Source organism: Pogona vitticeps, chromosome 14 (genome assembly GCF_051106095.1).
Source record: "Pogona vitticeps strain Pit_001003342236 chromosome 14, PviZW2.1, whole genome shotgun sequence".
In the NCBI taxonomy this organism is placed as follows: Eukaryota; Metazoa; Chordata; class Lepidosauria; order Squamata; family Agamidae; genus Pogona; species Pogona vitticeps.
In genome coordinates this window covers 10,015,849-10,040,135 of record NC_135796.1, presented here as the reverse complement: position 1 = coordinate 10,040,135, position 24,287 = coordinate 10,015,849, and the positions used below count along the sequence as shown (strand labels likewise).

The following is a 24,287-nucleotide window of genomic DNA, read 5'->3' as shown; positions in this document are numbered from 1 at the left end:
ACCAACCAACCAACCAACCAACCAACCAACCAACCAACCAACCAACCAACCAACCAATCAATAATTCAATCAGATTTCAAACAATGTGTGGCAGAATATCTCCTCTGTTTATCTTGTTGAAGAATTATGAGCTCATGTTGATCATCCTCTGAAGTCCAAAGTGTAGGATGATCTTTGCCAAAGTCCAAAGAGAAAGGTGTCCAAAAGGAACGCATGTCCAGCATTAGAGAATGGCCCGTTTTCATGCTGAAGTGCCCATGTGATCCTCCAGCCAATCAGATTGAAGCAAACAAAAGGGAGGAGCACAATTGCTCCGCCTCCACAACCGGGATGGAGATAAGGTAGACCACGGTGTGCAGGATCAGTGTTGGGAGAGTTCTTGTCACCAAAGTCACATTCAGGAGCTCAAATGCTTTCCAAGATGTTCTGGGTTCCCCTTGTGAGCCTCCTGTTCGTGATGTGGTGCACAGGTGAGAGCAGGCCGTGCGCCTTCTAAAAACGCGAGCAAAGGTGAGAGTCTCTGATGTGCAAAAGGGACTCCCTCATATCTCCCATTTTTTTCCTTTCCAGGTGCAAACTCTCAGCTGACTGTGTCTCAACCACCTTCGGCCTCAGTATCACTTGGGAGCACCGTGAAACTCTCCTGTACTGTCAATATGAATGGCAGATATATATCTTGGTACCAGCAGAAGCCTGGGAATGCCCCCCAATACCTGTTATATTATGGTTCAGAGTCCAGCAAAGGTCAAGGCTCGGGGGTCCCCTCTCGCTTCTCTGGCTCCAAAGACTCTTCGGGCAGAATCGGCTACTTGACCATCTCTGGGGCCCTGGCAGAAGACGAGGCTGTTTATTACTGTGTTACTGATAACAGCGGTGTGTCTCACTGTGTGACAGTCTAATGGGGAAGTAAGCCAAAAACCTCCATATTCAACCTCTCAGGAGACATGAATGCTTGAAATGTGTGTCCCTCTGACAACAAGACAACACTGTAGCTATTGGTACCAGCAGAAGCCTGGGAATGCCCCTCGATTCATATGATATTATTACACAGAGTCTGGCAAAGGTCAGGGCTCTGGGGTCCCCTCTCACTTCTCTGGCTCCTCGAGCAAAATCGGCTACTTGACCATCTCTGGGGCCCTGGCAGAAGACGAAGCTGATTATTACTGTGCTGCAGCATACGGCAGTGAGCATCACAGTGTTACAATCTAATGGGGAAGACAAAAAACTCTGTATTAAACATCTCAGGAGACACGAATTCTTGAATTTTGTGTCCCTGTGATGCTAAGAAACAATTGCACCTGCAGAAACTATTTATCTGCAGGCGAGTTTGGGACTGAGCTTGTTTTTGGGGGTTGCCACTTTGATATCTCTTTCCAGTGGAATATCCCTGTCTGGAATCTCAAGGCAGGGCTAGATGGTTTGCTGCACGGAAGGCCTGGTTTCTCCCAGGCAGGTCAAGGAAGCAGTGCTGAATTGTGGAGTATGTGGACCGAATGAGTCCCATGTCTAAAATGTTCTCATCTCTTCTCCTTTCCGGGTTGTGTGGCTCAGTATGTGCTGACGCATCTCCCCCTGTCCATCTCTGCCTCTGTAAGACAAATTGCAGGACTCACTTGCTCGGGGGACAAGCGTGCTGGTACCAAGCGAAGCCCTGCAAAGCTTCCAAACTGGTTACATAGAAAGACACGGAAAGATCCTCCCGAGTTCCAGAGCGATTCTCTGGATCTCTGGTCCCGACGGCGGGGCCACCTTAACCATCCCTGGAGTCCCAGAGGAAGATGCTGCCGAGGGTGCCTGCCAGGTGTGGAATAGTGACACAGAAGAGTTTGTACACTGAAACACTATAAGAGGTCCCCATGTTGCCTTCCATGGGGAGGGCTGGTTGGGGTCCAATGCAACACCTTCATTGTTTTTTTACACGAGCTGAAATTTTGCGTGCACGGCGCACAACAGAAAATGTCTTTTTAAGGGCACCAGGGAGTTTTGACGGTCTCCCAAATGAAGTAAACTCAAGATTTTAGGACTAGGGAGGGTTCGGACGAAGGAGGCTGGCCCCACCACTGCCTCCATCCAAGCCAAGACCTCCTTCAGGTGTGCGAGGCATGGCGTATGACCGCAGGGATGGTGTACAGAGGCGTGAAGTTTTCCCGGCACTCTGGCAGCTGATGCGCTCAGCCCGCTGGGTCCCAGTTACTCCTCTGAGGGTGTGGGTGTCTCTGCGCCCCCGTGTGCCTCCCGCGAGGTGTGCTCAAATCCAGCTTGAGCCAGGAAACCTCTCCCTGACCACCTGAGGCCTGCAGCCACCATGTACATGGGGGTGAGCAGGGCGATTCTCCTGCTTGGAGTTCGTGGCTGGGGAGGAGAGCCCCCAGGTGGCCTTCAGGGTGGCGTGCTTGGCCCGGAGCTCTCCAACCCCTCACCTCTCCTCCTTTCCCTTTGTCCCTCCAGAGCTGATTGCCTCCTCCTCCAGAGGAGCACAAAACTCCACCCAATGACCCGTCCCTGGGCCTCGACAGGAGATGGGTGCCCAGCCCTCCTTAGAGGGTTTGACCTCCTGGACCTCCAATGCTGTCAAAGCGTCCACCCAAATATTTCCTCCTCTGATTTGGGCTCCCACTCAATTTGCTCAGCCTTGGTGCACCCCTGAAAACCCTCAAGGAGGCCACTGGCCTCTCCAGCCCAGTTCAGAGGTGAGCGGCAGGGGTGGAAGTGCTTGTTGGCCAGGGAAGAGGTTGGCAGCCTGCACCCCACGGCAGGGACTGAGCTATCGGCTTCATACAGAAGCAGAGAGGCAAGTGAGAGAAAAACCGTCTGATCTCAGCAGGAGATCTGATCAAGGTCTCCCCTCTTGCTCTGAGCTGGCTCTCCCAGGATGGGATCCCTCCTGGTTGCCCATAGAAGGCTGCTGACCAGTCAAGAGTCCTGCCAGCCATGGAGAACTCCTGCTTCTGGGACAGAGGGCAGAAGAAGAGCTTCACAAGTTTCCCTCTAGGCTATGAGGAGCTCCTTCCGCTTTTTCCTCTATCCCTTGTGGGGGCCGGCACTTCTAGTAGGCAGAGCAAGGCCTAGGCAAGCAATGGAGGAGGGTGGCGGAGAGGGGTTGGAGAAAGACGTGGGCTGCCTATCAGCCACGGTTGGCAAGAATGGGTGTGAAAGCATTTAGAGACCTTCTCCGCAGGAAGTTAGAATCGCAGAACCATGAAGTTGGAAGGGGTCTATAAGGTCATCGTCCAACCACCTGTTCAAGTGCAGGAATAGAAATCAAAGGGTGGCGTAGATGCCTTCTTGAAAATCGTCCAGTCAACGAAAGTCTCTGTAGAGCAGTGGTCCCCAACGTTTTTAACACCATGGACCGCATTTGTGCGCATGATCCGTGGACTGAGGGTTGAGGACCCCTGTTCTAGAGGATGATGTTTGCTTCAAGGAATCACTAGAGGGCAATAGTGTACTATCAAAAAGAGCAACTGATAACCACCCACACATACCTTTCCCCGTGGGGTGGATTGTTCATGCAAAACTCTTCAGCCTCAAAGATTTGTTTCTTTCGAAAAAGAGGAGGTGAACCTGCCAACCGATTCTCCTTCCTTCCTTCCTCTCTCTGCCCTTGAGTTTAAAGGAAGGGGCCTGCCTTGTCTTCTTGTTCAATGCACCAAGGTGGCCACCTGGCTGAGGAGGAGCTGCTGATCAAAAACAATTCTGAGGCAAAATTCTCATCATTAGGTTTTCAGGACGAGACCCTGCAGGTAGCCAACGTGGACCTCCGAGGCAGTAGTCCTGCTGAACCTGGGATGTCAATGCTGGTTAAAAAGAGGAAACAAAGAGAAAGACAAAAACAAACACACACTCAACACACAGTGGTAGGGAGTTAGCTAAGAAAACACTGAGCACTAATGCCAGGACATCTGCCTTCCTGCTCCTTTTCATATTTTGTTCCTACGATGGAATGAACTTGAGATTTTTAGAAATGCAGGCTTGGGAGAAGCCAAAAGGCATAGATCTGTCCATCCAAGCCAAAGTCTTCTGGAGCTGGGCTTTTCCAAGTCAGGATCTGAATCCCTGCATTTTCTGTAGAGTTTGTGTAATATTTCCATTTTCCACACCTTTTAAAAAAATACACCCCCCTTATGTTAAGCTATGCTAGAGATAGTCACAGTCATGGGTATTTATAAAGTGTTATTAATAGGAGGGGAACAGAAGGTAATGTTGAAATGAGGCGGTGCGTCTGGGTCAACGGCTCACATGCTTTTCTTGTATTGAAAGCACACTCTCTCACCCACAGACACACTTTCACAGACTGGCCTGAATCCTGTTGAGCAATATACACTGTGAAACTCTGGTGATGTCATCAACAGTGGCCTTGGTGTGGTTATTTCAGGGGCATTAAAAGTATGCCATCAGTTCTTCAAGATCCCAGGGATCCCTAGGGATCTTCTGTATCTTAAGAAGACTTCAGGAGCCAGAACCTGGCTGCCACTGGTCATACACCAAGTCCTGACCCTTTTCCATCATTGTCTTTGGTCACTCATTTACAGTTTGTTCCAATGACCTATCTTTTATTGTTTGAAAGAATCACATGAGATGTCCTCTGCAAACTATATTGAGAAATCCTTCTGTTTCAATCAACCAACCAACCAACCAATCAATCAAAAAGAAAGAAAGAAAGAAAAAGCAAGCAAGCAAGCAAGCAAGAAAGAAAGAAATGAGACTTCTAAGAAGAATTTCTCCTTTATGTGTCTTGGCCAAGAGATATGAGCTCATAAAAATCATCCTCCCAACTTTACTGAAGGCCAAACTGTAGGATGATCTTTCCCAAAGTCCAAAGAGAAAAGGGTCCTGATAGAAGTCTCATTCAGCAACAGAAAAGGGCCCATATTGTGCTGAAGTGGCTGTGTGATCCTCCAGCCAATCAGATGAAAGCGAAGAAGAGGGAGGGGCCCAATTGCTCCGCCTCCACAACCGGGACGGAGATAAGGGAGACCCTGGGTGTGCAGGATCAGTGTTGGGAGAGTTCTTGTCACCAAAGTCACATTCAGGAGCTCAAAGGCTTTCCAAGATGTTCTGGGTTCCCCTCGTGAGCCTCCTGTTCGCGATGTGGTGCACAGGTGAGAGCAAGCTGTGTGTCTTCTAAAATGCCTCCAAAGCAGAGTGTCGCTGATGTTCCAAAAGGGACTCCCTCATTTCTCCCATTTCTTTTCCTTTCCAGGCACGAACTCTCAGCTCACTGTGTCTCAACCACCATCAGCCTCAGTATCACTTGGGAACACCATGAAACTCTCCTGTACTGTCAGTATGGATGGCAGAGCTATATCCTGGTACCAGCAGAAGCCTGGAAGTGCCCCCCGATACCTGTTATATTATTACACAGAGTCTAGCAAACATCAGGGCTCGGGGGTCCCCTCTTGGTTCTCTGGCTCCAAAGACTCCTCGGGCAAAATCGGCTACTTGACCATCTCTGGGGCCCTGGCGGAGGACGAGGCCATTTATTACTGTGCTGCAGGGTACAGCGGTGTGTCTCACGGTGTGACAGTCTAATGGGGAAGTAAGACAAAAACCTCCATATCGAACCTCTCAGGAGGCACGAGTGCTTGAATTGTGTTTCCCTCTGATGCCAGGAAGGACAGCACTGTAGCTGCAGAAACTGTTCAACTGCAGGCGAAGTACCATAGATTTCAATGCTGCTTCGCAACAAATTACAAGATGATGTAAAGTAGAAGCAGAGCCCATTTTCAGGGCTCTTGGTTTCATATCAATTTCTTTGCTGGTTCCTTACATTTTTACATTTGAGGGTCCCACTGTAAGCCTTTCAGAGAAAGGTTTCTATTGAAAGGCGATAGCAGAAGAGATGAATGCTTGGATTTTGTGTCCCCGCGATGCCAAGATCCCATTTGCAGCTGCTGTTACCGCTCAACTGCAAAAGGGTCGTTGCCATTTCTGCCCTGTTTGCTCTTGAGATGCAAACGTTCAGATCCCAGTGCGTCCACAGTGTGTCCATCTCTGGGCCACGTGGGAACACCATGAAGCTCTCCAGGTGCTTTGAACATCAGTCATTTGCCTGGTTCTTTGAAGGAGCAGAAGCCCGGAAGTGGCCCACGATTCCTCGGACAGTGTTACTCCGATGCTGATCCGCACCAAGGCTTCTGGGTCTCCTCTCCTTTCTCCGGTTGCAAAGACACGCCAGAGGAAATCGGAGATTGGACTATCTTGGGATCCTTGGAAGAACACAAGCATGAATACCAGTGGTGCCTCGCTTAGCGATTGCTTCGTGTAACGATGTATTTGCTTAGGGAAGGGTTTTTAAAAGGAATTGTCTGCATCATTTAACGATGTTCTCTATGGGCGATTTTCAGTTAACGATGTCTGTTTTCGCTCATTTAAAAGTGTCTTAAAATGTTTGAAACCTGTTTTAAATGCTTGGAATAGTTAGGTCACCTTGTGAAACAGTTTCAAACTTAATTTGGCTTTGTTCTGAGTCTTCGTTAATTTTTGGTGAATTTTTCCCCCCATTGGAATGCATTGAACGGACTTTTTGCATATAGTTTTATGACTGAGTTTAAAGAGTCACAGAATGGCAAAGTATACATCTGGAAGATATTCACCAACTGCAGTCCTAAGGACTGATTTATGACATCAGTCATACTTGCAATAAATATTATATAGGGAAGACTTCTAGACCCTTAAGACAAGGAGAAAAGAAAATCAATAATTTCAAAAACAGAAGACTGGGTAGTTCTCTTGTCTGCCACTTCCCAGACATTAACCACACAATGGAAGATTTAATATTCTGGGTTGTGGATAGGGTTCCTGTTAAATATGAGAGGTCCTTACTGAGAAGGGAAATCAATTGGATATCGAGGTTGAACACTTCAGGAGCCAGAACATGGCGGCTGCAGGTTTTAACCCAAGTCCTGACCCTTTTCCAGCATTGTCTTCGGTCACTCATTTACTGAAACAATCTATTCCAAAGACCTACCATTTATTGTTTTAAGAAATCACATCAGGTCTGCTCTGCAAACTATATTGAGAAACTTTAAAGCTGGAATCAATCAATCAATCAATCAATCAATCAATCAATCAGAAAGAAAGAAAGAAAGAGAGAGAGAGCGAGAGAGAGAGAGAGAGAGAGAGAAAGAAAGAAAGAAAGAAAGAAAGAAAGAAAGAAAGAAAGAAAGAAAGAAAGAAAGAAAGAAAGAAAGAAAGAAAGAAAGAAAGAAAGAAAGAAAGAAAGAAATGAGACTTCTAAGAAGAATTCCTTCTTTATGTGTCTCGGCCAAGAGTTGTGAGCTCATGTTGATCATCCTCCCAACTTTACTGAAGTCCAAACTGTAGGATGATCTTTGCCAAAGTCCAAAGAGAAAGGTGTCCAAAACGATATTTCATCCAGCAGCGCAGAAGGGAAAATTTCATGCTAAACTACCTATGTGATCCTCCAGCCAATCAGATTAAAGTGAAAAAGAGGGAGGAGCGCAATTGCTCCGCCTCCACAAGCGGGACGGAGATAAGGGAGACCACGGTGTGCAGGATCAGTCCTGGGAGAGTTCCTGTCACCAAAGTCACATTCAGGAGCTCAAACCTTTCCAACATGTTCTGGGTTCCCCTTGTGAGCCTCCTGTTCGTTGTGTGGTGCACAGGTGAGAGCAAGCTGTGTGTCTTCTAAAATACCTGCAAAGTTGAGAGTCTCTGATGTTCCAACGGGACTCCCTCATTTCTCCCTTTTTCTCCTTTCCAGGCACAAATTCTCAGCTGACTGTGTCTCAACCACCTTCGGCCTCAGTGTCACCTGGGAACACCGTGAAACTCTCCTGTACCGTCAGTATGACTGGCAGATATATATCCTGGTACCAGCAGAAGCCTGGGGATGCCCCTCGATACCTGTTATATTATAGCTCGGAGTCCAGCAAAGGTCAGGGCTCGGGGGTCCCCTCTCGCTTCTCTGGCTCCAAAGACTCCTCAGATAAAATCGGCTACTTGACCATCTCTGGGGCCCTGGCAGAGGACGAGGCCGTTTATTACTGTGCTGCTTGGTACGGCAGTGAGTATCACCGTGTGTCAGTCTAATGGGGAAGTAGGACAAAAACCTCCGTATTCGACCTCTCAGGAGACATGAGTGCCTGAAATGCGTGACCTCGTGATGCCAAGACAGCGCTGCAGCTGCTGGAACTGTTTAACGGCGGACGAGGTACCTTACCTTTTCTTCAAAAGAAAACACACTGAAAGAATCTTATTTTTCCATCCCTTTCTTCACTGGTTCCCTCCATGGCTCCTTCTGGGGCTCGCACTGTAAAGCTTTCAGGGAAGGGCTGCCGTTGAAAGCACCTTCGAAGGAGAGACGAGCCTCCATTCCCACACAAACCCTTCTCAGGTTCAGAGTCTCATCCTCTGCTGTCTCTGCCCACCTCAATTGCACCATCAGTGGCATCGCCCTGAAGCTTCCATGTGTCAGGAGCGCCATGAAATCCTGTTGCACACATAGCCGTCAGAAAGCAAGTGACATAACATTCAGTTGCTCCTCGCTGGCAATTAATGAGTCCCTGCTGGTATTCTCGGTTGCATGTGTGTGCTGTGGTTCAACCTGAACCAGAGACAAGCTGGTCAAGAGGAAAGTGGAATGCAGGTGCTCCACCTCCATTGCTAAGACTGAGATAAGGGAGGGGGGGTTTCTTGCAGGAAATTCCCCCCTTGTGGGTTTTGCTTCCTTTTCTCATTGAGCCTCATCATGACCTGACTTTTTACCCATGCAGTGCACAGAGGAGAACGGGTTCAATCATTAGAGTGAAGAAAGTCCATCTCTCTTCAATTCCCTTTTTCCAAGGGCAGACTCTCAGCCCTCTCTCTGCAAGGCACCATCAGAATCAGAGCCACCAGCAAACAGAGAACTTCCCTCAGTTTGAGTATTCTCCTTTGGTGACTGGGAATTAGTACTAGCAGAAGCCAGTGCCTCCTCCACAAAACCTCTGGGGACATATTTCAGAGCCTTACACTTGCCCCTCTTGTTTCTCCAGCTGCAACCTTATGATGAATGTCTTTGCCTCATTCTATAACTATGCTTTCCTGTCCGTCTTGGCTTTAAGTTTGCCTCAAAGCCCGCTAGAGGGAGATGGGGAATCATAAAGAACAGAAAGAGCCTTCACTTCCTGCCACCAGGCAAGTAAGAGTAGGAGAGGTTCTGCATAAAGTATTAGTTACCCACAGCTAATGTCCCCCCCTAGCGCTTCCTTGCAAAGAGGCACACGAATCTTTTCCTTGGGATGAATTATTCCTGCCAAACTCTTATGCTTCAATGTTTTTTTTCATTAGGAAAAGGGGACAGGCAGCTGGCAACCATCCTGCCTTTCTCCCTTTCTCTCTCTCTCTCTCTCTCTCTCTCTCTCTGAGTTCAGAGGAGGGGATTTGGAATCGTCCTCTGGATCATTGCAGGCAGGTGCCAGCTGAGAGGACCTCCATGGCCAAGATGGCAGCTCCCACCAGGGCCAACTGAGGAAGAGCTGCTGCATAAAACTCTGAGGGAGAAACAGCACCACGAAGGTTGCAGGATGAGACCCTGCGAGCAGCCAGTGTAGTCCTCGAAGCAGGCATATTGCTCAACCTAGAGGGGAAAACACACACAAGTACACAGTTCACCAACAGATGGAAATCCAGACTCAAGAGAAACCAGAACTCAAAGATCTGTCCTTTCAAGCCAAAGCCTTGGACTCAAGGGCTTCACAGGCCCTGTCCAAGTTATTTACTTCCACCGATTCTATGGTTCTAAGACCTGACCTCTTAAGTCTGGCGGTCCCTATACTGTTTGTGTGGCATTACAATTTCTCAATTCTTTTAAAACTACAGGGCCCTTATCTTAATTTGCAGAAATAGTCGCAATCATGGTTATTTATAAAGAGTTATCAAGGCAAGAGAGAGAGAGAGTGGAAGGACGTTGAAAGAAGGGGGTGAACCTTGATCAAAAGCATAAAAACACACACACTCTCACACGGACACATGGACGCTGACTGGCCAGAATCCTGTTGCGCAAGAACATGGCTGCCTCCAGTCCTATGCCGGCCCTCACCCTTTTCCGGCATGGTCTTCAGTCAGTCATCTACTGAAACCATCTGTTCCAATGACCCATCTTTTATTGTTTCAAAGAACCACATCAGATGTGCTCTGCAAAATATAGTGAGAAACCCTTGAGTGTCAATCAATCAATCAATCAATCAATCAATCAATCAATCAATCAATCAATCAATCAATCAATCAATCAATCAATCAATCAATCAATCAATCAATCAATCAATCAATCAAAATAAATAAATAAATAAATAAATAAATAAATAAATAAATAAATAAATAAATAAATAAATAAATAAATAAATAAACAAACAGGACTTCTAAGAATAATTTCTCCTTTATGTGTCTTTGCCAAGAGTTAGGAGTTCCTGTTGATCATCCTCCCAACTTTACTGAAGTGCAAATTGTAGGATGGTCTTTGCCAAAGCCCAAAGAGGAAGGTGTCCCAAAGGGTGTCTCATCCAGCACAGCAGCACAGAAGGTGCCATTTCATGCTGATGTGCCCATGTGATACTCTAGCTAGCCAATCAGACTGTAGTAAAAAAAGAGAGAGGATCACAATTGCTCCGCCTCCACAATACAGGGTATGATAAGGGCGACCCTGGTAGGCAGGATCATTGCTGGGAGCTTTCTTTGTCACCAAAATCTCATTCAGGTCCCAAACCCTTTCGAAATGTTCTGGGTTCCTCTTGTGAGTCTTCTGTTCGTGATGTGGTCTACAGGTGAGAACAGGCTGTGTGCCTTATAAAATGACTGCAAAGGTGAGCATCTCATGTCTTCAAAAGGGGCACCATCAATTTCTCATATTCCTTTTCTTTCCAGGAGTAAACTCTGAGCTCACTGTGTCTCAACCACCATCTTCCTCTGTGACACCAGGGAACACCGTGAAACTCTCCTGTACTGTCAGTATGAGTGGCAGAAATATATTCTGGTACCAGCAGAAGCCTGGGAGTGCCCCCCGATACCTGTTATATTATGGTTCAGAGTCCAGCAAAGGTCAAGGCTCCGGGGTCCCCTCTCGCTTCTCTGGCTCCAAAGACTCCTCAGATAAAATCGGCTACTTGAGCATCTCTGGCGCCCTGGCAGAAGACGAGGCTGTTTATTACTGTGTAGCGGGGCACAGCAGTTTGTCTCACCGTGTGACAATCTAAGGGGGAAGTAAGACAAAAACTTCTCAAGAGTCATGAACAGCTGAATTTTGTGTCCTTGTGATGTCAAGAGAGCAACTGCAGCTGCTCCAACTGTTCAACAGTGGATGAGGTACCGTGCATTTCAATCCTGCTTCGCAACAAAACAAGGGATGCTGTAAAGAATGAACATTCTGTATTTTTAATTTTACATCTATTTCTTCTTTAGTTCCCAACATGGTTACATTTTCCATTCCCGGTGTCAGCCTTTCAGGGAAGGCCTCTCTGTGGAAGCACCTTCAAAGGCGAGGGCAGCATCCGTTTTTACCAAAAACTCTTCTCAGGCTCATAGTCTCCTCTTGTGCTGCCTCTGCCAAACTCAGCTGTACTGCCAATGGCATCACCCCAACGCTTCCACGTGCGAGGAGCGCCAGGAAATCCTTTGGCACACTTACCCGTTGTAGAGCAAACGCCGACACACACAAGCACACACTCATCACAAGATGGTGGGAAGAATGCTCACCAAAGTTACATAGGGGAACACTGAGCACAAGAGGTAGGTCACCAGCCTCCCTGCTCCTTTTCATATTTTTCCCCAATTATGGAAAGAACGTGAGACTTTAAAAATCCAGGATTGGGAGAAACCAAAACGCTGAGATCTGTCCTTCCAAGCCAAAGGTTTCTAGAGCTGAGCTCTTTCAAGTCAGGATCTGAATCCCTGCATTTTCTCTAGTTTTGGAGTAAAATTAAATTTTTCCACATCTTTTTTAATAAATACAACCCCGTCCTCTTAAATTGTAGGCATATCCACAATCAGAGTTACAGTTATTCATAAAAGGTTATCAAGGTTAGAGAGAGGGAGTTTAATGTTGAAAAGAGGGGGTGAGTCTGTATCAAAGTCTCACATGCTTTTCTTGCACTGAAAACACACTCTCTCACACACAGACACACTCTCACAAGCTTGCCAGAATCCTGTTGCGCATGTTAAACTGTGCAACTCTGGTGATGTCATCACCTGTTGCAGCGCTGTGGTCATTCCAGGGGCATTAAAAATATGCCATCAATTCCTCCGGATTCCAGGGATCCCCAGGTATCTCCTGCATCCTACGAAGCCCTGAAGAGCCGGAACATGACCGCCACTGGGCGTACACCAAGTCCTGGCCCTTTTCCAGCACTATCCTCTGTCTGTCAGGTACTGAAGCACTCTGTTCTAATGACCCATCATTTATCGTTTCAAAGAATCATATAAGATGTGCTCTGCAAACTATGTTGAGAAACTTGCAAGCTGAAATAAATAGATAAATAGATAAATAGATAAATAGATAAATAGATAAATAGATAAATAGATAAATAGATAAATAAATAAATAAATAAATAAGGAAGGAAGGAAGGAAGGAAGGAAGGAAGGAAGGAAGGAAGGAAGGAAGGAAGGAAGGAAGGAAGGAAGGAAGGAAGGAAGGAAGGAAGGAAGGAAGGAAGGAAGGAAGGAAATTAGACTTCTAAGAAGGATTTGTCCTTTATGTGTCTTGGCCAAGAGTTATGACCTCATGATGAGCCTCTTCCCAAATTTACTGAAATCCACAGTGAAGGATGATCTTTTCCCAAAGAGAAAGGTGACCTGAAAAGAAGTCTGGTTCACTAAGATAGAAGGGCCCATTTTGTACTGAAGTGCCCAGGTAATCCTCCAGCCAATCAGATTAATGTGAAAAAGAGGGAGGGGCACAATTACTCCACCTCCACAAGAAGGACTGAAATAAGGGAAACCACGGTAAGCAGTATCATTGCTGGAATATTTCTGACCAAAATCTCATTCAGGGCCATTTCAAGATGTTCTGGGTTCCCCTTGTGAGCCTCCTGTTTGTGATGTGGTGCACAGGTGAGAACAGGCTGTGCGTCTTCTAAAATGCCTGCAAAGGTGAGTTTCTCTGATGTGCCAAAAGGGGCTCCCTCATTTCTCCCTTTTTTTCCTTTCAGGCACAAATTCTCAGCTGACAGTGACTCAACCACCGTCGGCCTCGGTATCACTTGGGAACACCGTGAAACTCTCCTGTACCGTCAGTATGACTGGCAGAGCTATATCCTGGTACCAGCAGAAGCCTGGGAGTGCCCCCCGATACCTGTTATATTATTTCTCAGAGTCCTACAAACATCAGGGCTCCGGGGTCCCCTCTCGCTTTTCTGGTTCCAAAGATTCATCAGATAAAATCGGCTACTTGAGCATCTCTGGGGCCCTGGCAGAAGACGAGGCTGTCTATTACTGTGCTGCTTATGACAGCAGTGTGTCTCACCGTGTGACAGTCGAATGGGGAAGTAAGACAAAAACCTCTGTATTGAACTTCTCAGGAGACACGAATGCTTGAATGTTGTGTCCCTGTGATGCCAAGACACACCATTGCAGCTGCTGAAACTGTTCAGCTCCAAAAGGGTCGCTGCCATTTCTCCCCTCTTTCCTCTCCAGATCTAAATACTCAGATCACAGCGCGTCCATCTCTGGACCACATGACACTCTCCAAGTGCTTTGAACCCGGATGAAGGGTCCATGACCTAATTGGAGCTTGGATTACACCAGCAAACAGAGGAGAACTTCCCTGAGTTAGAGTAGAAGGTTCTCTTTTGATGACTGGGAATTAGTACTAGCAGAAGCCAGTGCCTCCTCCACAAAACCTCTGGGGACATATTTCAGAGCCTCTTGTTTCTCCAGCTGCAACCTTATAATGAATGTCTTCGCCTCATTCTATAACTATGCTTTCCTCTCCGGCTTGGCTTGATGTTTGCCTCAAAGCCCGCTAGAGGGAGATGGAGAATCATGAAGAACAGAGAATGAGAGCCTTCACTTCCTGCCACCAGGCAAGTAAGAGTACTAGAGGTCAGGCATACAGTATTAGTTATCCAGAGCTAATAATCCCCTAGCCCTTCCTTGCAAACAGGCACACACATTGTGTCACTTGGGATGGATTATTCCTGCCAAACTCTTATGCCTCATGCGTAGAATTACAGTTTTTCACTCCTTTTCCTCTTCAACTACAGGGCCCTTATCTTAATTTTCAGATATAGCCACAATCAGAGCCTCGTGGCGCAGTGGTTAAAACGCTGTACTGCAGCTAAAACTGTGCTCACGACCTGGGGTTCAAATCCCAGGTAGCCGGCTCAAGGTTGACTCAGCCTTCCATCCTTCCGAGGTCGGTAAAATGAGTACCCAGCTTGCTGGGGGGGCAATGTGTAGCCTGTATAATTAAAAATTATAAACCGCCCGGAGAGTGCTTGTACCGCTATGGGGTGGTATATAAGCCCAATAAATAAATAAATAAATAAATAAATAAATAAATAAATCATGGTTATTTATAGTGGTGCCTCGCTTAACAACAATAATCCGTTCCAGGAAAATCACTGTTAAGCGAAAACATCGTAAAGCGAAAATAAAAAACCCATTGAAACGCATTGGTTTTCAATGCGTTCCAATGGGCTAAAAACTCACCGTCCAGCAAACATCCTCCAATGCAGCAGCCATTTTCGGTGCCTGTATAGTGAGGAATCCATCCCTAAGCACAGCGGGGAGCCATTTTAAGCACCCGGTGGCCATTTTGAAAACCCGATGATCAGCTGTTTTTGATCGTCGTAAAGCGAAAATTGGTTCCCGAGGCAAGGAACCGATCATTGCTAAGCCAAATTCCCCCATTTAGACCATCGTTTTGCGATCGCAAAAACATCGTTGTAAAGCGGATTCGTTGTAATGCGGGGTAATCGTTAAGTGGGGGCACAACTGTATAAAGAGTTATCAAGGCGAAAGAGAGAGAGAGAGAGAGGGTGAATCTGGATCAAAAGCTTAAATACACACACACACACAGAGACACACACAGTGACACAGAGACACAGACTGGCCAGAATCCTGTTGCGCAAGAATTTGGCAGCTGCCGATCCTACATGAACTCCTGACTCTGTTCCAGCACTGTCTTCAGTCAGTCATGTACTGGAACAATCTCTTCCAGTGACCCATCGTTTATTGTTTCAAAGAATCACATAAGATGTGCTCCTCAAACTATATTGAGAAATCCTTGAGCTTCAATCAAGCAAGCAATTGAAATAAATAAATAAATAAATAAATAAATAAATAAATAAATAAATAAAGAAAGAAAGAAAGAAAGAAAGAAAGAAAGAAAGAAAGAAAGAAAATTGGACTTCTAAGAAAAAATTCTCCTTTATGTGTCTTTGCCAAGAGTTAGGAGCTCCTGTTGATCACCCTCCCAACTTTACTGAAGTGCAAAGTGTCGGTTGGTTCTTTGCCAAAGCCCAAAGAGGAAGGTGTCCCAAAGGGAGTCTCGTCCAGCACAGCAGCACAGAAGGTCCCAATTCATGCTGATGTGCCCATGTGATTCTCTAGCTAGCCAATTAGATTGAAGTAAAAAAAGAGAGAGGATCACAATTGCTCTGCCTCCACAATCAGGACTAAGATAAGGGAGACCCTGGTATGCAGGATCATTGCTGGGAGCTTTCTTGTTGTCAAAATCTCATTCAGTTACCCTTCCCTTCTCCTGGGGGTGCCGCAGGATTGTGCAGCTTGCCCAAGGCTACCCAGGCTGGCCCTACTGTCAGGAGGCATAGCAGGGAATCAAACGCCAAATACCTCCACAGCCAGATCCCTAACTCACTGAGTTTTCCAGCTAGCTGATGATTGAGAGACTGCAGATTTGATAAATTCTCTCCAGATATAGATGCAGATATTCTTATTTATCAAATGCTCCTTTAGTGTTCTATTACACATTAACTTATTCATTAATATCTATATTTTAACTACTTTATACCATGATGCTTTACTTTCCCATTTTTTTTGCCATTAATGGATTTGAAATTAATTCTTTCATTTCAGTACTCCTTGTCAAATACTGATAAAAGAATGATGTTAGAGATACCACCATATTCTACTTAATTATTTCATTTATTTCCTTGAAAACTATCTGCCAACATTCCAATATATTCTCACATTTCCACTACAGAGGAAAATAAGGACCTATTATATATAAATATTTTATGATATTCTCTCTAGCATAACTTTGAAGAACTGGTATGTAATAGATTGTTTCCCTAGAGTTAAATACCATCTTTAAACTAATTTATAAAAGATTTCCATAATCCTTATATTCACAAACGTTAATATTATTTAATCTCATATATTATTCCATACCTTGATATGGATTTCCTCTCCCAAAGCATATTCGTGTATTGTTTTAAGAAATCCTGTTGATCCTCTGCTTCTATTAATATCTCGTAAGTTCTACTTATGATTACTCTCATTGTCTTATTCTCATCTACCTTTTCCTTCTAAAGTATTTCTTCAAATCTTGTAAGATCCCTACATTTACCATTTCATTTTACTCAATCTTTGACCAATTGCTCTAACTGACTAAGAGTAAACCAGGATACTCTTTCCATTCCTATACTTTTTAATTTGATCTTTATCCCCCCCATCCAGTCACTGATCCTAATAACTTGTTTCTTTCTTAATTCATTCTCTATGTTTCTTTTAAAATTTCCTGACAATTTCTCTAATTCTACCCCAAGGTATAATGGAAAAATTAATACAATGTTTTTTTTATAAATATTCGCTCAAAATTAAGAACATGTTTTATTTTGAAATGAGTGTTCAACTTTTTCAAATACTCCTTTTTCTATTGTCTACGAACATTCTCAGTGTTCGCATGAAGTAACTATCAGCCTCTTCTTGCTGCTGGACATCAGTGATGGTTAAGGTGGCTGTGTCACCAGAGCTGGTTCCAGAAAAGCATTCAAAAAACATGTTTAATTAAACCTGCTCTGACAAGTTTATGTGGAGCCTCTTCTGACCTCTGTGCTCTTGGTAAGAATGGGTGTAGAAGATTTTTGGAGACCTTCTCCTCAGAAGGTTGGTGTTGATACCTTCTTGAACATCACCAAGTCAATGAGTCTCTCTAGGCCTACGGGTCCCCAACTTTTTTCACCATGCGGACTGGCTGTGGAAGGCGGGGCACCCCCACACACTTGTGGGCATGTGCGAATGAGCGCTCTCTCTCTCAGTCATGAGTGTGCATGTGCATGCGCAAGTGGCAGTGTGGTGCTTCTCCAGGTACACTTGTGCGCATGTGCAAACGGTGGTGTGGCGCTTGTGCAGACGCGTTGGAATGTGCGCGCATGTGCAAATCAGCTCTGCGGGGGTGAGTGTGTTGGGGTGATGGGGCAGGATGTCTGTCTCTGCGGCCCAGTCCAGCTCAGGCCACGGACCGGCACAGGCCGCGGACTGGGGGTTGGGGACTTCTGCTCTAGGGGATGATGTTTGCATGACTGAGGGAGATGAAGAATCATAAAGAACAGAAAACGAGAGCCTCCACTTCCTGCCACCAGGCAAGGAAGAGTACGAGAGGTCATGCATAATAGTTAACCAGAGCTAATGTCTCCTCTAGCCCTTCCTTGCAAACAGGCACACAAATCATGTCCCTTGGGATGAATTATTCCTGCCAAACTCTTATGCCTCAATGTTTTGTTTCATTAGAGGACCTCCATGGCCAAGATGGCAGCTCCCACCAGGCCCGACTGAGGAAGAGCTGCTGCATAAAACTCTGAGGCAGAATCAGCACAATGAAGGTGGCAGGATGAGTCCCTGTGGGCAGCCAATGTAGTCCTGGAAGCAGTCATCTGGATGTAGAAGATTTTAAAGACCTTCTCCTCAGAATGTTGGTGTATACCTTCTTGAAGTCCATGAAGTCACTGAGCCTTTCTAAGAGATGATGCCAGAGCATTGAGGCCGCCGGTGCCAGGCTCAGTCCTGCTAATTTTCTGGCATCATCTTCTGGCTATTGCCTCTCATTTACTGAAGGAATGTCTTCAAACGACCTTTCTTTTGCTTTTTTTTTCCAACATAAATCACACAAGATGTGCTGTACAAACTATAGTGAGGAGCCATCAAGCTGAAAGAGTGAACGAATGAACGAACAAAGAAACGAACAACTCTGACTTCTACTATTCACTGGCAGAATTTCTCCTCTGTTTTTCTTTTCCAAAAGTTATGGGGTCACGTTGATCATCCTTCTGACATCCAAAGTGCAGGATGGTCTTTGCCAAAGTCCAAAGGGAAAGGTATCCTGAAAGAAGGCAGCACAGAAGGGCTGAAATAACTATGAGATCCTCCAGCCAATCAGATTGAAGCAAATAAAGGGGAGGGGCGCAAAGGCTCCGCCTCCACAAACGAGACTGAGATAAGGGAGACCCCGGGTGTGCAGGATCAGTGTTGGGAGAGTTCTTGTCACCAAAATCTCATTTAGGTACCAAAACTTTTCAACATGTTCTGGGTCCCCCTTGCGAGCCTCCTGTTCATGATGTGCTCCACAGGTGAGAGCAGGCCGTGCGCCTTCTAAAATGATGGCAAAGGTGAGTTATTCTGATGTGGAACATGGGCACCATTATATCTCCCATCTTTTTCTTTCCAGCCGAGACCTTTCAGCTCACCGTGTCTCAAACACCTTTGGCCTCAGTATCACTTGGGAAGACCGTGAAACTCTCCTGTACTGTCAGTAGGAACGACAGAGCAGCCCATTGGTTTCAGGAGAAGCCTGGGGATCGATCGCGATTCTTATTACGTTATTATACAGAGTCTGACAAACAGCTGAGCCCCGGGCTCCCCTCTCGTTTCTTTGGTTCCAAAGACTCCTCGGGTAGAATTTTGTACTTGACCATCTCTGGGGCCCTGGGAGAGGACGAGGCTGTTTATTACTGTGCAGCAGAGTACGACGGTGTGTCTCACCGTGCGACAGTCTAATGGGGAAGTAGGACAAAAACCTCTCAAGAGTCATGAACGGCTGAATTTTGTGTCCTTCGGATGCCAAGAGAGCAACTGCAGCTGCTGAAACTATTCAACGGTGGATGAGGTACCGACTTTCCACTTCTCGCCTGCCAGTGGTTTCAAGTTCCTTCTTCTGAGAAGCAGCGTTCCACTTTCATAGAGAATCACTCCGGAACAATCTAGGTGACCTTCTGGAGCCACGGTGATCCTCCACCCACACCAAGGGGGGGAAGATAAGGGCGCTCATTCTTTTAAGCAAGCCTTTGAACTCTGTCCACCGGAGAACATATCTAAAAATAGCCGTATTTGCCCCCACTTTCTGGCAGAGTGGGAGTTGCAGGACTACATTCCTGCCCGGGTTCGGGTTGGGACTCTCAACATCAGGTTGTATAAAATCTGGGGCTTCATCCAAGACTCACAGCGACCTATGCTTCAGCCACAACAGCGGTTATTTCTTGGCCAGGACAAAGGAACCACCAGGCCCATGGGGAGAAGCGGGCTTTTCAGCGTTGCGCTCTTCTCTTTCGGCTTGGCTTGTGCTGTGGTGGACATCCCGGTTCATCCCAACTTGAACACCCAAAAGGTAAGGGGTCAAGGATCTCCAGAGAGTGATGGCACAGAGGAGCCGGCACATCACGCCCGTGCTTTCATGTTTCTCTCTAGCGATGGCAGCCTCTGCAGGGTTGGCACCATCGCAACAGCCAGATTGCTTCCTCTCCCCCTGGCTTTGGCAATCACCAGCTTTCTCTCCGTGTCCACCTCGGACTTGCCCTTCCAGATAATGAATGAGAAACACCTCCCTCTCTCTTTCTTGGAAAGCTCTCCGGGAAATGGTACCCAGTGATGACAGCAAAGGGTGATCCGGCAGAGAGAGCTTACAAGGCGTTCTGGCTACAACCGTCGGGGAACAGAGACCTTATTATGAATGTCGAAATCCCGCAGTAAGTCAGCGTCATCCTCAGTGCTGCTGCCATGCATCGGGAGATCCGTGGAATATGCTGTGGGTGGGCTTGAGCCTTGCTCTAAGATGGACGACATCACACTTTCCCCAGTGCAACAGGAAATAAGGAGGTGTTCGTTAAAAAAAAATCCCCTGTAATGAATTACTGGCTACCTCTGAGCCTGCCCACAATGGAAGGATCCTCATGCATAGTCAGGCAATCATTTAAAGTGTTTTATTTGCATACATATAGTTTTTGTCTCTAATGTGGTTGCTCGGAAATAATCTGTCTCTCCCAGTGCATAACAGAGAAGTTAGCCCTCTCTAAAGGAGATCTCTCCCAAATACAGGCTGTCTCCTTGCAAGGGGAACACTTGGAAATCACATTTTGTCCTCATCTCCTCTTTTCTTTTTTGCCAGAGGGAACACCTGCGTGTTGAAAAAAATTGTGCTGAACAACATACAACCTGGCATCTTCAGGTCAGAAGGTAAAGAAAAGAGACTTCTGGCCGACGGAGCCGGGTGAGAGATTTCCTTTGTAGGAAGCTAGAGAGAGTCTGTGGCTGCTTGGAAGATGCTTTAAGAAGCTCCTTAAGCGACAGAAGAGGCCCGTTTCTCCTCACCCATCCTTTCCCAGTCTCCTGCATCTTGCAAAGCAGCTTGCCTTGCTTTCTGATTGGTTCTTGGGAGGTCAACACGGGCTTCATTTCCTTGCTCAGGTGTGGACAGCTGATGGGCTTTGGAAGGCTGATGCGCCCACCTCTTTCCCTTTCTCCTTCCACAGATGGCACCGCGACCGTGCACGTGGTGTCCACGGATTACGACACTTACCAAATTACACACTACGTGAGCGGGAACCTGATCCTCCTGCATCTGAACGGTACGTGGCCAAGGCACAAAGTGGGGGCACCACCCACCTGCCTCCCCTGAGACTCCCCCCAAGCACGAGGCTTGTAGGGCGCGAGGGAGGAGCCTGGGCTGCAAGCCTGATCTCGTTGCCCCCCACATCTGGGGATGCCCCACCGGCCGCCCAGGGCTCTGGGTCCCAACACAGGACCAGGGAGGTCAGACAGTCCAGCGGTCAGACTGGACTCCTCAAACATTGATGCTGTGACTCTCTCTCTCTCTCTGTCCACCACTGATCCCACCTCCTTCCCGGAGACTGCGCAGGGAGGGGCTTCAGGACATCCTGAGCCCCCCCAACCCATCTCTCCATCCCCTGCCCTCCTCCTTCCCCAACTATTCCATTGTTGCCTTCAGGCAGGAGGAAGAAAGTTCCCAGAAAAGCAGAGCGGGAATTTCGTGCCTGGATAAAAAAGTTGGGGTTTAACCCAGAATGGCTTTTCCCTCTCCGCAAAGCAGGTAAAGAGCACTGCCAATTTGTATGGTCTACTCAGAGGAGGAGGAGGAGGAAGATGGCCCCAGAGTTAGCCCAGAAGCAAGGAGAGGGGAGGGGAGTGAGAGGAGGCGGGCGCCCGGCCTTGGCCCCACTCTGTCTTGTCTCTGGATCATGACCCTTCTCTTTCTGCCCACAGATCTCTGTACAACACCACCAAAGGCACCATAGGTAAGACCCCTCAGCCTGAGATTTTGGGGGGTGGGTATCGGGGGAGGGGAGCAGACAATCCCGTCAGCTTCTAAAGCCCCTTTTTGGAAACATCGGACTCAATTTGGAGGAGAACCGGCAACTCCTTGGAAGGCAGACCCTCGGTGGCTGTCAAGGCTCCTGAGAGCGGAAAGGAGGGCCTGCAAGTTTGGGGAAAGGGGGGGGGCAGGTAATTTTGGGTCCAGATTTGCAGTTTTGAAAGGTAGCATTGAGAACGTTTTGGAAGTGTGTGTGTGTTTGTGTGATGATCGATGCTACTTGCTTCACCTGCCCAATCAGCCATCAATCGTCCTCTTTTTGGTGGGATTCCTTGATGCTGAAGCGTGCAATGGACGGAGGTCAGATTTTCACCCATGAAAACCCTGGGCTCTTGATCCAGGCAGCCCCCATCCCTCTGAAGGACCTTGAGGTGGGTTTCTCATCGCTCGGGTCTCTGAGAACCCCAAAAGCTTTATTTGGAGGCACCGGGAATTCCACCCTGGAGACTCTGCTTGCAAAACCAGCACTTGTTCAGAGATGGTGACATGGTCTCGCGGTCCTCCCTGGATCTCTCTGTATCCTGCGTATCACGGCAGAGAAAAGGGCCGCTTTTCTGGGGCAGTTGTTGTTTGCAAGCCTTTCTCCCCTTCATGAATGAAGGGAAATGCTCCTCAACCTCTTTTTCTGCTCTTCTGAAGGGAAAATGGCAGAGTCACAGCTGGAAAGACTCCGAACTGCAAGAGCGGGAGAGAGACAAGCATTGTTTCTGGTCTTTTCCCCCATCTGTAATCATATTTAATTAAAAAAAAAATCTCAGAAGCATCCCTGGACTGTTCTCTTGTGTATATGTGTCGGGAATATAAAGAAATATTTCCGAGGGACTTGTTCTTTATTCACCTATACCTGATTTCTCATGTGCAGTTTGAGAGTAAGAGCAGAAATGCTTCCCCCCCCAATAAACATTTTTGCAAAATGCCTCTGTGAAAAACTAGTATCTTTTCCTTCCTGCAGCAAAGCGGCACACAAACACACACACACAAACACACAAACACAGACACATACACAAACACAGACACAAAGAGAAAGAAGGATCAAAAAGATGCAAATAACATAAGAGATGCAGATCACAAAACAGTGCCCTCGGTTTAAGATCTGGCTTATAAGGAAGCATAAGGTGGGCTCTGATGCCAAGGACCACCTTAACCCCTATTGCACTTCTATCGAATGGGCTGTGCTAGACACCCTGTTCCTCAGCAGGCAGGATGTGCCCATCTCTGAAGTCAATGACTTCTGAAAATAAGCCCACCCTTCCCTCGAATATCTAATGTCCTACAAACCTTCTAAGGGCACGGATGAAATCTGGGGAGTTACGCTCAGCAAAGGGCAGAGGTTTCTGGAGGAAGCTTTTGCTGGTTGGGGAAAAGAGAGAAGGGTTTTGGAGATGAAAACTGGGTTGCTGTGGATAATCATTCTGACTCCCTTATGCTCAGGCCAAGCTGGGGGCCAGCATCCTGGCTACACCAGAGGTTGACATTAAGGGGGAAAAGGCCAAGGAGCCCAGGAATCGCAAGGGTGGAGGAGAGCAGACTGCTTTGTTTCACTTTGCTTTTTGTTTTGTTTCTTTAGAATGACCGGTGGCTTCGTTCTTGAACTCTGCTCACTTCAGGATCCCTTTGCGAAAGCCTTTGCTCTCGGGATCTCCACCCAAAGGGACTCCCTGACTTTCCCCTTGATCTTCTGAATCTGGTTTTGCAACACAAACCATGAGAACTACATCCGCCCGTGAGTTTGCGCTGATCCTGTTCTGAGCTGAAGACCTGCTGTTTCTCGGCAAAAGTCAGAAATGGGGGAAGCTGCTTTTCCTCCTAGTCCGGAAATTCCCAGGGAGAGGGACGCTTGCCTTTCCACAATTGCAGGCAGAGACCTGTGGTGGCTGAAAGCCTACCATGTTGTCTTGGCTTTGTGTGGACTGGAACTCAGAGGTTTAAGGGATATTTTGCCGTTCTTGAAAACTTATGTTTAATCAAATCAAATGTTGAAGAGGTGGACATCAACTGGGCTGAGGAAGTGCCCCCATGAAACCCCCAAAAGAGCCACTGTTTGCTCTAAGACCTTTGATGGTATCCATGATAAAGCGTGTTTCATCGTGAGGCAGTGAAGTGGACTAGTTAGGCCCGTGGTCTAGGGCTTGAAAGATCAATCTTCTAGTCCCCAGTGACCCACCAGACTCTGTGGGTGACACCGGCGTTGCCGTTCTCACTTGGCCTGGCCTTTCTCACAAACCATGTTGTGAGCCTAAATGTAAAGATTGGTGAGAATTCTGAGCGGCTGATGGAGTTTGTGGGAGAGAGGGAAAAAAGCAAAGAAATAGATTCAGAAGAGTGTATCATTTATTTCTTGATTTAAAATATTTCACCTCGCCTTGCTCGGGAGAAAAGGTCCCAAGGCGGCCGAGACAGCATTAAAAGGCAATCTTTGAATGTGCAAAACAGGTAGACCAATCTTTTTGAGGAACCTTTTTGGGAAGAAGGATGGCGGCCCCCCCTCTCAGCCCAGCCCGATATCCGGGACCAGCCCCTCCTGCCTCTGGAGCCTCCCTTCTGGGAGAGGCTGGGGATGAACTTGCCCCCCTGGGCTAGCCGGGAAGGGGCACCAGAAGCGCCCAGTGGCCCAGGAGGAGGAGGAGGAGGAGGATGTCCTTGGACAAATGCTGGCTCTATGGATTGAAGACGGGGATGAGCACCGTACCGTACAGTCAGACACAACTGGACTAAATGTCAAGGG

The 24,287-nt window shown here is 47.1% G+C and overlaps 2 protein-coding genes and 2 long non-coding RNA genes across 6 annotated transcripts in view; 2 read left to right on the top strand and 2 right to left on the bottom strand.

The window, feature by feature from the left end:
• The window catches only part of LOC140702712 (immunoglobulin lambda-1 light chain), a 245,965-nt gene that overhangs the window by 38,202 nt on the left and 183,476 nt on the right, over positions 1-24,287 (bottom strand). The gene's annotated exons all lie outside the window — the stretch shown is intronic.
• Positions 1-24,287, bottom strand: part of LOC110070135 (immunoglobulin lambda-1 light chain-like) — a 261,296-nt gene that overhangs the window by 56,855 nt on the left and 180,154 nt on the right. The gene's annotated exons all lie outside the window — the stretch shown is intronic.
• Positions 9,595-11,505, top strand: LOC144584778 (uncharacterized). Its single transcript, XR_013539209.1, has 2 exons — positions 9,595-10,766; positions 10,867-11,505. It is a non-coding gene; the product is annotated as an uncharacterized LOC144584778 (long non-coding RNA).
• Positions 20,867-22,320, top strand: LOC144584781 (uncharacterized). The gene is made up of 3 exons (XR_013539213.1): positions 20,867-21,280; positions 21,454-21,485; positions 22,202-22,320. It is a non-coding gene; the product is annotated as an uncharacterized LOC144584781 (long non-coding RNA).